This window comes from Tamandua tetradactyla, chromosome 3, assembly GCF_023851605.1.
Source record: "Tamandua tetradactyla isolate mTamTet1 chromosome 3, mTamTet1.pri, whole genome shotgun sequence".
Lineage (NCBI taxonomy): Eukaryota > Metazoa > Chordata > Mammalia > Pilosa > Myrmecophagidae > Tamandua > Tamandua tetradactyla.
This window is the reverse complement of record NC_135329.1, coordinates 108,286,900-108,298,947: the sequence shown is the minus strand read 5'-3', so window position 1 is coordinate 108,298,947 and position 12,048 is coordinate 108,286,900. Positions and strand designations below refer to the sequence as shown.

At 39.6% G+C, this 12,048-nt stretch overlaps 1 non-coding gene across 1 annotated transcript; it reads left to right on the top strand.

Moving 5' to 3' along the window:
* The first annotated feature begins 3,266 nt into the window (after positions 1-3,266).
* On the top strand, positions 3,267-3,373 carry LOC143678350 (U6 spliceosomal RNA). The gene has a single exon (XR_013173164.1). It is a non-coding gene; the product is annotated as a U6 spliceosomal RNA (small nuclear RNA).
* The last annotated feature ends 8,675 nt before the right edge of the window (positions 3,374-12,048 follow it).

Genomic DNA, 12,048 nt, shown 5'->3' with positions numbered 1-12,048 from the left:
TAAAATTTTATTGCTACCATTACTTTTATGTGGAGTAGACTTACCAAGCCCAGTGTAAATAAATAGACTTCTAACTGTAGTTAGGTTGCTGGGTCCCCGCAGCTGTATTGTACAATGTGGCTCTGCCATTGGGCTCAGTTGGGAGCACTGGGGGTGAGCATCCCACGCACACAGGACCAATCACAGGACTTTGCTGGGAATCTGAGAGTTAGGAGCAAGAGACAGAGTTTACCTTGGGGCGTTGTGCTCTGGGGCCACTGGCTGTCGATGTTTTCCACTGTATAGGTAAGGGAAGTAAATGAAGCTGTCCTGCAAAAAGAGAAAGAGGGACACAATCTCTCAGAAAGGAGCAGATGTGAGAAAAGGCAAATCGTGAAAGTAATCAGGTCTCTTGTTTTCTGGTTCATTCCTGGGGACTGGCTACAAACAAAATGCCTTTGAGTCCAGTAAGGCAGCTCCGTGTATCACCGTAGTAAATTTTCCTTTTATCCTATCTTCCCCCCACCCCCTGCCCTAATATGACAGCTGTATTAGCCAAAAACCTAGCGGGAAACAAAATTCACCCAAATGGTCTGAGAATCTATGGGAGAAATGTGTGCCTGCAGCTCTCCAACTTCTTTGGGCTTGGTCACCTTGCACACTTTAGCCAATTAGTTGTGAGTGGGCTTGGCATTTGCCATATCCAAGCAAAAGCTTTATATGTTATTGCTTGGTTTGGGTTAGGCTCTCACTTTTTAAAAAAAATATTTTTATTAAGAAATCTTCATATACATATAGTCCATCCACAGTATGCAATATCATCACATAGTTGTATTTTCATCACCATGCTAATTGTTAGAACATTTGTATCACTCCAGAAAAAGGACTAAAAAGAAAAGCTCATGCATCCCATATCACTTCCCCTTCCTCTCATTGACCACTAGTATATCCATCTACCCACTTTTTTCCCCTTTATCTCCCCCTATTATTTCTTTTTTATCCTTACTTTTTACTCATCCATCCCTCCTCTGGATAAAAGGAGCATCAGACACAAGGTTTTCACAACCACACGATCACATTGTAAAAGCTGTATGTTTATGCAATCATCTTCAAGAATCAAGGCCACTGGAACACAGCTCAGCAGTTTCAGGTCCTTTCCTCCAGCCACTCCAATATCCCATAAACTAAAAAGGCCCTTTCTTGTGTTTCTACCCTCTGTCATGAGAACATCATATCCTTTCATCCTTGGAAACTTGAGCCACTGTGGACCCATAGCCCTCGTGTTACAGGAGCACACACACAAAAAACTATTTGAAACATTGGAGTTCATTCATTGTTGCCACAATAAAAGCTGACAGGTATAGTAAGGCACCCAGAGACTAGCAACAGCTGGAAGCCATTGCCACCATTAGGCCAAACACAAATACAGCTACTGCACAAAAGAGAGCAGGAAAAGGAAACAGATCCCAAACTCCTTCTTCCTGACTTTCTATATGATGGTGGCATTCATGGCCAAGCCCTACCAGAAGCCAGCCAGGAAGATGGTCCTAGAATGTGTGAGTCCACAGGACTTAGCGCAGCACAGCGCAGTGACACTAACAACTAACCAAAGAGCTGAGAACAGGTGGGGAGCGGAGGGAGAAGGACAGATGCAGGGTAAAATACCTCAAGTAGGTTTCTGTAGCACGCAGCCAGGAGTCTTCCTAACGTGGAGGTTGAATTTGGCCTACACAAAGAACAATGAGACAAACACAATGATTCACCATTTGAAACAAATCTCTCATACAAGTGAACATGGAGACCATGCTACTAGCAAGCTGTAAGTTTCTTCATTGGAGGGGAAAAAACCCTGATAGGATCAAGAATCGCACTTAATTTTTTAACAGACTCCATTGTTTATCTATATAAACGGGCAAGGGTTGTTTCATTGTTATATACTTTATATAGTACTTAATCACATTAATCGTGATGATAGATTTGCCTCTCTGCCAGCCCCAATTTGGTTGTTGTATTTCTACTTTCTGAACTCTATAATGTAAGGGAGGGAAAAAAAACAAAACAAAACCGACTTTCCACTACATTTGTCAAAGATATTAGGTAAAGAAAAAACAGAGACTGTTATTTTGTAAAAGACCATCTTGAGTTGTTGGATTCTACAAATGATTTATTCTGCTACGTCATGGGAAAATAAATGCCCTTTCCAACTGACTGAGACGCTTTTCATTTGTCAAATATTGAACCCCTCGCACAACCTCTCTTCTTAGCTGCATGATTCTTCTAGAGGTTAAACCAATGAAGCCCAGTCCCATTTATTTCTTCCTGCTTTATGTGGTGGTGTCACCATCGATAACACCAGGGCAGCCGGCCACTCATCTTCAGTTAGTAGCAAAGTGGCAGACACTAGCTAGAGGGAAGCTTTTAGAAGTTGTCCAGGCATTTCCTTTCAGGACCAGTAATATAAATTAAATCTTGAAAGCATCGATGCAATGCATATATTTTTCATTATTTCCCTTAAATTGTATTTCTGTCCATCTACACCTGCAATGACCCTTTGGCCCCCATTCCGAGGGGAGAGCAAGAGGAAGAGTCATAATATGTACCAGCATATCGTATGTCAAATAGGAGGCAGGCAGGTTGCAAGAGGAAGAATGGAGGTGATGAGCCACGTTGAAGGTCTGAGAAAAACCTGCACCATTCCCAAATGCCATGCTCCTGATAATTCATTTCTGGGGCCCACTGCCAATATTCACTTTACTTTCAGCTGTTTAAATCCTGCTCAAGGATGTTTTGCTCCTCACCTTGATTAACTGTTCCCTATGTCTGATCTAGTTTGCAGAGAAGCCCATCTCTTTAAATTTTCCCAATCAGATTTCCATGTTTCTGAATACCCCCAAGCACCTATACTACTCCACAGATAGAAAATCCAAACACTATCCTGTACTGTGGAACCAAAAGGATGAAATAAAACCTCTATGTGCCTGTCCGAATAATTGTTGATTTCTTTATGCCATTTGTCATTTGAAGAATATCGTTTGAATAATCCTGACTTTCTCTGTGGACTGGATGCTCCACAATAACAAATGGACAAAAAATTATCTCTCTGTTTCTTTTCTAGTCTATGAAATACTGACAGCGGGTCCTCTGCTCTCAGTAGCACTTGACCTATGTTGTTAAAGGTAACAGTAGATCAGTTTTTATTTATTTACTTTCCATGTTGTCTAAGAAAATATTTAAGATGGCTTGTGGGAATGGACTTTTTAAGAAACACTATCAAGAATGGCAAATGAGTGCTTGCTTTGGCGGCACATATACTAAAATTGGAACGATACAGAGAAGATTAGCATGGCCCCTGCGCAAGGATGACACGCAAATTCGTGAAGCGTTCCATATTTTTTTCTTTTTCTGCTGTCTTTCTATTTCTTTTTCTAAGTCGATGCAAATGTACTAAGAAATGATGAATATGCATCTATGTGATGATATTAAGAATTACTGATTGCATATGTAGAATGGAATGATTTCCAAATGTTGTGTTAGTTAATTTTTTTAATTAATAAAAAAAAAAAGAATGGCAGATGAGCTTTCTGTTCCACGCGTCCTGTGTTATACAGCAGCAGGTGCTGGGAAGTTTGCGTTGAGGATTTGGAGCCTGCCTGGGGCTCACTAAGAAGCAGCAGCATATCAACTCCCAAGGTCTGTCATGAATATAGCAGGGAAAACCATTTTGATGTTAAAAAAGAAAGCAAGTGTTATGGGAAATAAAAGTGGATTATTTACATAATCGAAGATTGGAGAAGGCCCAGCCCGATATGACAGAAAGGCAGAAACTATAAGTGAACAACTGTTACATTTCGCTGAATTTTTTAAATATCAAAACAGATCACAGAAAAAGGTAAAAAGTATTGAGAAGCAGGATATATTTGGCAGCACTCGTTAAACAAGGGTTTCATATTCTTTACCTCTAAAGACCCTTCTGGATCAATAACCAAAACAAATATGGACAGAGACCATCTTATCAGCTGCACGTAATAGAAAACCCAACTTAGAATGGCTCGAACAAATAGAGGTATTACATTTCTCATGTAAAATAATCCCATAGGTAAGCAGTCTAGGGCTGTTATGGAAGCATTGTGCTGTGATCTTGCCAACAGGGAACAGACTTTTCCTGCTGTATCCTCCTTAACAGGTGGCTTTCATCCCTTCTCACCTCATGGTGACAAGATGCTCCACCTGCAGCAATGCAGTTTTATTTCAAGCAGGAAGAAGAGGAAGGATGCAGGACAAAAATAAGGTGGAACAAGCTGGCTCAGCTACTCTGTTCTAAAGCGCTTTCTACTTACTCCTAGTGACTTCTGCTTACTTCTCTTTAGTTAAGACTGTGACATAGGGCCACCCTAACTACAAGACTGACTGAAAAAAAAAATGCATTTTGTTGTTGTAATTTAATTTGGCAGTTGTCAGCTTTGAATAAAGCAGAAGTTGTATCACTACAGAAAGAAGGGGAGGTAGGATGCCTGGGGAAGCAAGTTACAGTGTCTGCCATAGGCATGAGTCTACACTTCAAAGGGGAACAAGGAAGGAAAAAAAAAAGTTTAAGAGAGAAGGAAGGAAGGTTAGGAAGACAAATGCTAGTTAACATGTGAAAACAGTCCCCATTTCCACCAGTGATCAAATGACTAAAGTATCATTTTGTCACCTAACAGAGCTAACAGATTGGCATTTAAAATTTTCCTTCCCCATGTCCAAGTTGCAAGTGATTCAGGAAACCAAATATTTTCATTTCCATCTTTCCCCTGGAAGATAATTTGTCAAAAACATCAAAAACAGTATATATTTTGTTTATTCTTAGACCCAGCTACTGCGCTACTAAGGAGATAGTCATTGATGAATGCAAAGATTGGATTACAAGGGTATCCACTGGAGCAGCTTTTTTACATGGGAATACTGAAAACAACTGGAAAGATTTCTCAATAAAAATATTTAAAAAAAAAACTGGAATGTTCACAGATAGGAAACTGGTTAAGAATATCAAGGTGTATCCAGGCAATAGAATTTTGTGCATGTAAGATGATAGTGTGAAAGGAAAATCCTGTTGTGAAATGTGTCAAGTCTATCAAAGACATGTTAATAGAAGTTATTTTTAATTCACCCCAGCACACAGAATAGTAAGCTTTGGGTTCCTCAACAAAATATGGTTACAATGATTTGAACCTGAAAAACGTTCGAAGGCAGAGGAAACTAATACCAATCAAAAGCAATGGGTTCCCTGTCAGATGCACACAAGTGACCAATTCCTAAGACACTGGGGTCTCAAAGGGAGAGTTAGGCATGAAGCAGGAGACCTGACAGCCCATTGGCCTAAAAATCTGTCTCCCTCAATGACAATAACTCTGATAGTTTCATATTATCAAAACATGGGCAGGTTTTAGGATACTGAGCACAATGATTTGAGATGAGGAGGTTAGAAATGATCTAATTGTTGAGCATGTGCAGATTGATTACATGTTTAGTCATAGAATGTTTGTTAAAAATGGCAGCTTTAATATGATGATGGACATGATTTTTAGTATTATAATGAGGTATAGATAGGTCACTTATATTTTAAAGTTGAAGCTACTGTGCATGTCAGGCAGGTCCGTTTTGGTTAGATGCAGCTCGTCTAACAAGGTAGTTTGGAATTGGGGTGGGTTAGCTCTGGGCTGACTCAATACCTTTCGTTAATAAATATTAAGTCCTGTCCTTCGTGATCATAAGACTCTGAAGTTGAAAAACAGGATAAGGGGCACCAGTGAGGGTCACAAGTTTTCTACAATCACAAATTAAAGGCTCTGTGGTTATCCAATCATTATCAAAAATCATGGCAACTGGATTACAGTTCAGTAATTTCAGGTATTTCCTCCTGGCTATTCTAATACACTAGAAAGTAAAAAAAATAAATATCTATATACTCATTCAATAATTGTAATCATTTGTTAAATCCTGACCTCTCATTACAAAGCCAGACAGCTATTTGTTCCCAAACGAGCTCTCAACAAAGCCCCTATCAATTTCTCACCCTTCAGCGTGCTATTTTCTGACAAACTCTACAAAACAAACTATTTCCAAAATGTACGCCAAGGGGAATAAAGTTATTTTCACTAAAGCTTGTGTAAAAAGAAATAAAGCAAAATAGAGTCACTACGGCTAAGAGATGTAAAATAGAGCCCATTGTGGAGGCTACTCTTGCAAATCTCAGCCAGATACCACAAATGGCCAAAGTGCAAAGCCTCAAGCAGCGATGTTCCTCAAAACCCTAGGGACATCTGGGCACCATGAACAAACCATGAGAAAAAGAACTCAGTAAATCATCTAACCTGAAGGACATTTGGAGCCCTCCAAATATCCACCACACACAAACAACTTATGTAATCTTTTGCTTTAAAAACCCTTGTCTGGGAAATGCCAAGGTGGGACACAATTTGGTGTTGCTACTTGATTCTTTGCTCCCCTTATTGCGATCCTAAGGCCCCAAATAAACTCCTTTGATGCCTTGCAGTTTAGTTTGTTACTTCTTGGTGACACCTGCTTATTCTGTAAACAAGTCAAGCACTGAGGATGATTGAAACTAATAACTTTAGTTAAGAAGAAATAAGCAGTAGCCCTTCTTCCTGGCAAATATCAGGCAGCAGTTGTTTGCTCGGTTCTTTTCTAATTCAATATAATAAAACCAGATGTCAGCTGTAAATAAAATAATGATCATCTTTCTGTTTGCTGTAGTGAGGGGAAGGAAAGGGTAGACAATCTCTGGCACAAATAATGTAAGTGGGTAATGAACTCATTGGGGAGAAATTCTTCCAAAGTACATCCTGGTGTTACCCAACTGGAAATTTTTAACTGTTCCATACCAAACAGTTAAAAATGTGACTCTCACATAGGTTCTATATGAGTATCAATATACAGGTGTTAGGGATTGAATCATGTTCCCCACAAAAGGCATGTTCAGGTCCCAACCCCTAGTCCTGTGGATATGAGCCCATTTGTAAATAGTTAAGATGTGCCCAAATTGAATGAGGGTGAGACTTGATCCAATGTGGCTCAAGTCCTTATAAGCAAAAGAAATTAGACACAGAAGAAAAAAACCATAAGAGGAAGCAGGAAGTCAGTGGGAACCTGGCAGAGAAAGGAGAGGACCTTGCTATAGGACAAAAAAGCCACAGAACCCCAAAAATTTCTGGCCAGCTAGAATGCTAGCGACCTCAGGTGGAAGCAACCCTTCTAGTCTCTGAAACCATGGACCAATAAATCCCTGTTGTTAAGTCAATCCATTGTGTGGTATTTGTCATAGCAGTTTGGAAACTAAGACAATAGGATTCTAGGTTGAGTATGAGTACCTTAGTCTAAGGACAGGTCAATAAACTCACAAATAATTAAATATTATTTTTAATTGATTTTCTTATGAGGTGGCCATGAATGTAACAGTGGTCTATGATGAAATTGCTCTGTCTAAAGACCATGTGCTTCTTAATAAGACATAGCCTTGGGATACCAAGCCTCGGCACAGTAATATCTGGATAGGGTACAATAATAGGTATATAATGTGTATGCAAAGGACTGCCTTTTTTTGACTAGACTTTTGTTCATTGTCCTTATTCATTGTTCTTCTCTGGCACTTAGCAAAGTGCCTGACACCTCATACGCTCAATAACCTGTGCTTAATGCAATTGAGAATGAAAGATACTAAATCCTGGTTCCATCCATACAGGGCCATAATTGTAGAAGTAAAAAAAAGTTCACCTTTCAAAACGGTTCTTTAAAAGTTCAGGTGTGGTATTCATTAGGATCCCAGAAGGAACTAGAAGACACACTCAGGAGAGGTTTTGAATGAAATTTAATGAGGGTAGTATTTTCAGTGAAGTCAAAGGGGTAAAGGAACTACCAAGGGACAATGAGGCGCCCAGGGAATAGAATCAGTAGAAAGTTACTACTGTCCTTAGGTTTGAAGGGAAGGGAAGGAAACAGTGTTACAAGAGCCCAGTGAGATGGGGCCCTGGAGGAAGAGCTACCTAACAAGAGCTGTAGTCATAGAGGCATGAAGAAAATTCCAGAACCATAGCCTGGAGGAAGGAGAGGACAGAGGGAGAAATACCCCATCTTACTTTCCTCCCACCTTCCAGTCTCCTGTGGGTGCCTTCCACTGGTCAATCCAACCATAAACCAAAGAGAAACGGGGACTACATAGTACAAGTTGTAGGTCTGACTCCTGGGGCACAAAGCAGGGCCAAAAGAGCAGAAAATGGATCGATTTGGGAGAGGTAGTGAAAAATGAAAACTAACCAGCACAAGGGGGAAACAGTGTTTCTTGAGGTACGTTATTCAGAGTATGAGCGACCATTACTGGAGTTCAGCAAGAAAGAATGCGCACACAGCCTGGATTTGAAGATACGGGAGAAATGAGTCTCTCGGGTATGAACTGGAATCTGGTTTCTGTCTTACTTGCTAGGACTATGTCCTTGCTATCCATCTCACTCTTCCCTTGTTTGAAACTGAACTTCCAAACTCAAGTTCTCCACAAGGTTTTATTCTTTCTTTTTTGTAAGAGAAATGTATAACAGGTTTTAAATGCTGTAAGAATTTATGCTGACTACTTCCAACAAGCTACCATTTGCTCTTGTTTTTGCTTTAACTTTTTAGCTACAAGGCCTTCCCAGAAAATCAGGCAATAGGATATTGGGAACATATTTGTTGAGACATTTCTATTGGTTAAGTAAACCAGTTTTAAGTTATTTTCAATGTTCTGTTTCATTAAAGAAAGGAAGCCTCTGCCTTGAGTTACCTAAAGCTAAGTGTTATACAGTCTTTAAGTCACCTCAGAGTCTAAAAGCCTTAGAGTCCATCATATCAGCAGGATCTTACCCTTCTCAGGGTCTCACTGTCTAGAGATCATCTCCATGTGGATTCCCAATGAGCGTCTCAATTTTAATGGTCTGAACTCAAACTCCTGATCTTCTGCCCTAAATTTGCTTATCTCACAGGTTTTCTAATTTCACTATATGGCAACACCATGTTTCTGGTTGCCTGGTCCCAAAACCTGGGGATTGTCCTTGACTGCTCATTTTCACATACTTCATATCCAATCTAAATGCAAATCCTGTTGGAATTACTACTTGGACTGTTACCACTTTGTTCCAAACCACATCATCTCTGGTCTGGATTATTGCCTTCTAACTGGTTTATCTCCTTCTTCCCAGGCCTCTCACAGCTTATTCTCAAGTAGTTGTTAAAGAGATCCTTTAAAATTTAAGTCAGATCATGCCCTCCTCTCCCCACAATTCCAAGATTTATTGTCTCATTCAGAGAAAAAGCCAAAGTACCTACAGTTACCCTGAATCATGAGACCCCTCTACTTCCTCTCTAACCTTGTTTCCTTCTGCTCCACTCCACTCCACTGCTTACCCCATGATAGCTACACTCACTTTCTCTTGTTCTGCAAATTCAGCAAACATGTTCCTGCCTTTAGGTGGTTGTTCCCTTCTGCCCCTCACCACCATCATCCTCTGTTCAAATGCCCTCTTTCCAGAGGGCATTTAAATAGCCATCCCCACTGTCTCTGTCCTCCTTCCTGTATCATCATGCATTGCCATCTCTATACTTTTACTCTCATTTTATTGTTTCTTCCTATTACCTAAACCCCTCCCAGCCCCACTCCTAAGAATAAAGCTTCAAAGGAACAGGAGTTCCAACTTCTATTCTTTCCTAATCCCCTGCATGCATCTTTGTGCCTGACACATAGTATGCTTTCAATCAATAACGATTGATTATTGAAATAGTGAATTATTGAAATTCATTATTGAAAGCTATTCATTATTGAATGAATAAAAGATTGAAGGTATAATGGACTAAATGTCATGGTAGGAATCTGGAGGAAAATGTTCCTTAGTTTTTGCTTTTGTGTTTTTTTTTTTCTGTCTGGTAAAATATTTTTGAAAATGTTTTCATTTAAATAACACTTCCTTCTCTAAAATGATGTTCCACTTGGAAACTTTTCATTCCTCAGATTCTCTAGATCAAGAGTCAGCAATTTTTTTTTTTGTAAAGTATCAGATACTAAATATCTTTAAGCTTTGTAGGCCATACAGTTTCCCTTGTACAGCCAGAGGCAGTACATAAACGAATGTGATCCAATAAAACTCTATTCACCAGTCAGAACCAGACCAGTTTGACACCTCCAGCTATGGTTTGCCAACTCCTGCTCTAGATGAAGTCCTGACAGATATATTGCTACAACTAGGATAGAGTCCCACAGACATCTAGCTCTGCCAAGGAATGCATATATGATCAGTTTCTAACAAGCTGGCCTCGATAGAATGTGAGTAGAAACCAACTTGATTCTTTCACTCGCTGTCCTCCAGCCTGCTGGTTGAACTTCGTTTTGTTTCTCTTCCTCCCTGGTGGGATCTTGGAGGGGAGGCATAGCTTTTCAGTCTCTCAGGTAAAAAAGAGATGGGGAGATGTTCCATGGAGTCAGGCTGCTTCAGTAAGAGAAAGGCTGAATTTATGAAACGCAAGATCAGGCTTCTCTGGACAGAAGCAGCAGAGATGAATGCTGAAAAAACCAACTGTTCACTACAATAATAAAATATGAACATTTCCCCATCTCCTTCTATCTTGTTCTAAAAACATGACTTTTAAAAAGTCTTTCATATTGCATATGTAGAATGGTATGATTTCTAAATGTTGGGTTAATTTCTTTTTTTCCATTAATTAAAAAAAAAAAAAAGAGAAGGGGTAATTGGAGCTGAAGGGATACAGACTGTGCACCAGGACTGGATATAAAAACTCAGAAATGGACAGCACAATACTACCTAATTGTAATGCAATTATGTTAAAACATTGAATGAAGCTGCATGTGAGGTATAGGTTTTTTTTCTCTCTATTATCGTTTTAATTCTTATTCTGTTGTCTTTTTATTTCTTTTTCTAAATCGATGCAAATGTACTAAGAAATGATGAATATGCAACTATGTGATGATATTAAGAATTACTGATTGCACATGTAGAATGGAATGATTTCTAAATGTTTTGTTAAATTTTTTTAATTAATAAAAAAAAAAAGTCTTTCATAGTCACTGTGGTATGGTATTCCATCCTGAGATTTATGCCATCCTTCATTAGTTGGAAAATGATGTTATTTCTAAATTTTTGCTATCACAAATAATTCTGAAATAAACATTTTTTGCATAAGATTTTATACATCTCTGATTATTTCCTTAGGATAGATTCATAAAGGTAGAATTTTGGGGTCAAAGATCAAGTCTACTGAAATGTTAATTGCCCTAGGGAATTTGCATGCCACCCTGAGTGTTTGTCCTGGTTCCCTGACATTTTCGCTAATTAGTGAGATTGGGCCCTTGCGTTGGCTGAGTCCTAAGCCAGATGCTACTATAGCCTCTTTCCCTAGTCACATCACCCTCTTTTCTCCATTTGTCCAGGACATGCCTAAATTTATCAATGTGCTTATTAGCACATGTTCTTGTACTGAGAGAAAAGGAAGGAATTTTAAGTGGTGTGTGTTTTGGGAGGGGGGTCGGTGATTGAAGAAGGCCTGAGAGGAGAGCTGAAAAATCAGAAACTGTAAGACATTGATGCCCCCATCCAGCCAGAAGTGAAAATGAAATGACCAGAAATGAAAGAGACACAAATGGATGGAATTGTGTTTGCTTATTATTTAATGAAAACATTGGAGACATCAGAGCAAAGGTGAGAGCCGGAAGCTGATGGACCCATGCACCTCTGAGCTCAAGCCAAGCAGCCTTAGTGTTCAGTGGTGGACAGAGACTGAGAGCTGGAGGCTGGCTCTTTGCCCCATGGCTGCAGGGAGCTGCTGAGCTGCCCTGGCTCCCAAGACCACACCTTGTCATTCACAGTGGCAGTGATAATCACTCAGTAAGTGGCTTTGCAGGTGGTAGAATTAGACTATAGAGGAAGAACCAGAGAAGTTGAGTAGGGAAGAGAAGGTGTCTCCTGATAACTGTAGCTGACAACAGATGTGGGAAAACCCTTTAATGGTATTCAAGCTTTTGCAAAAGTACTCAGT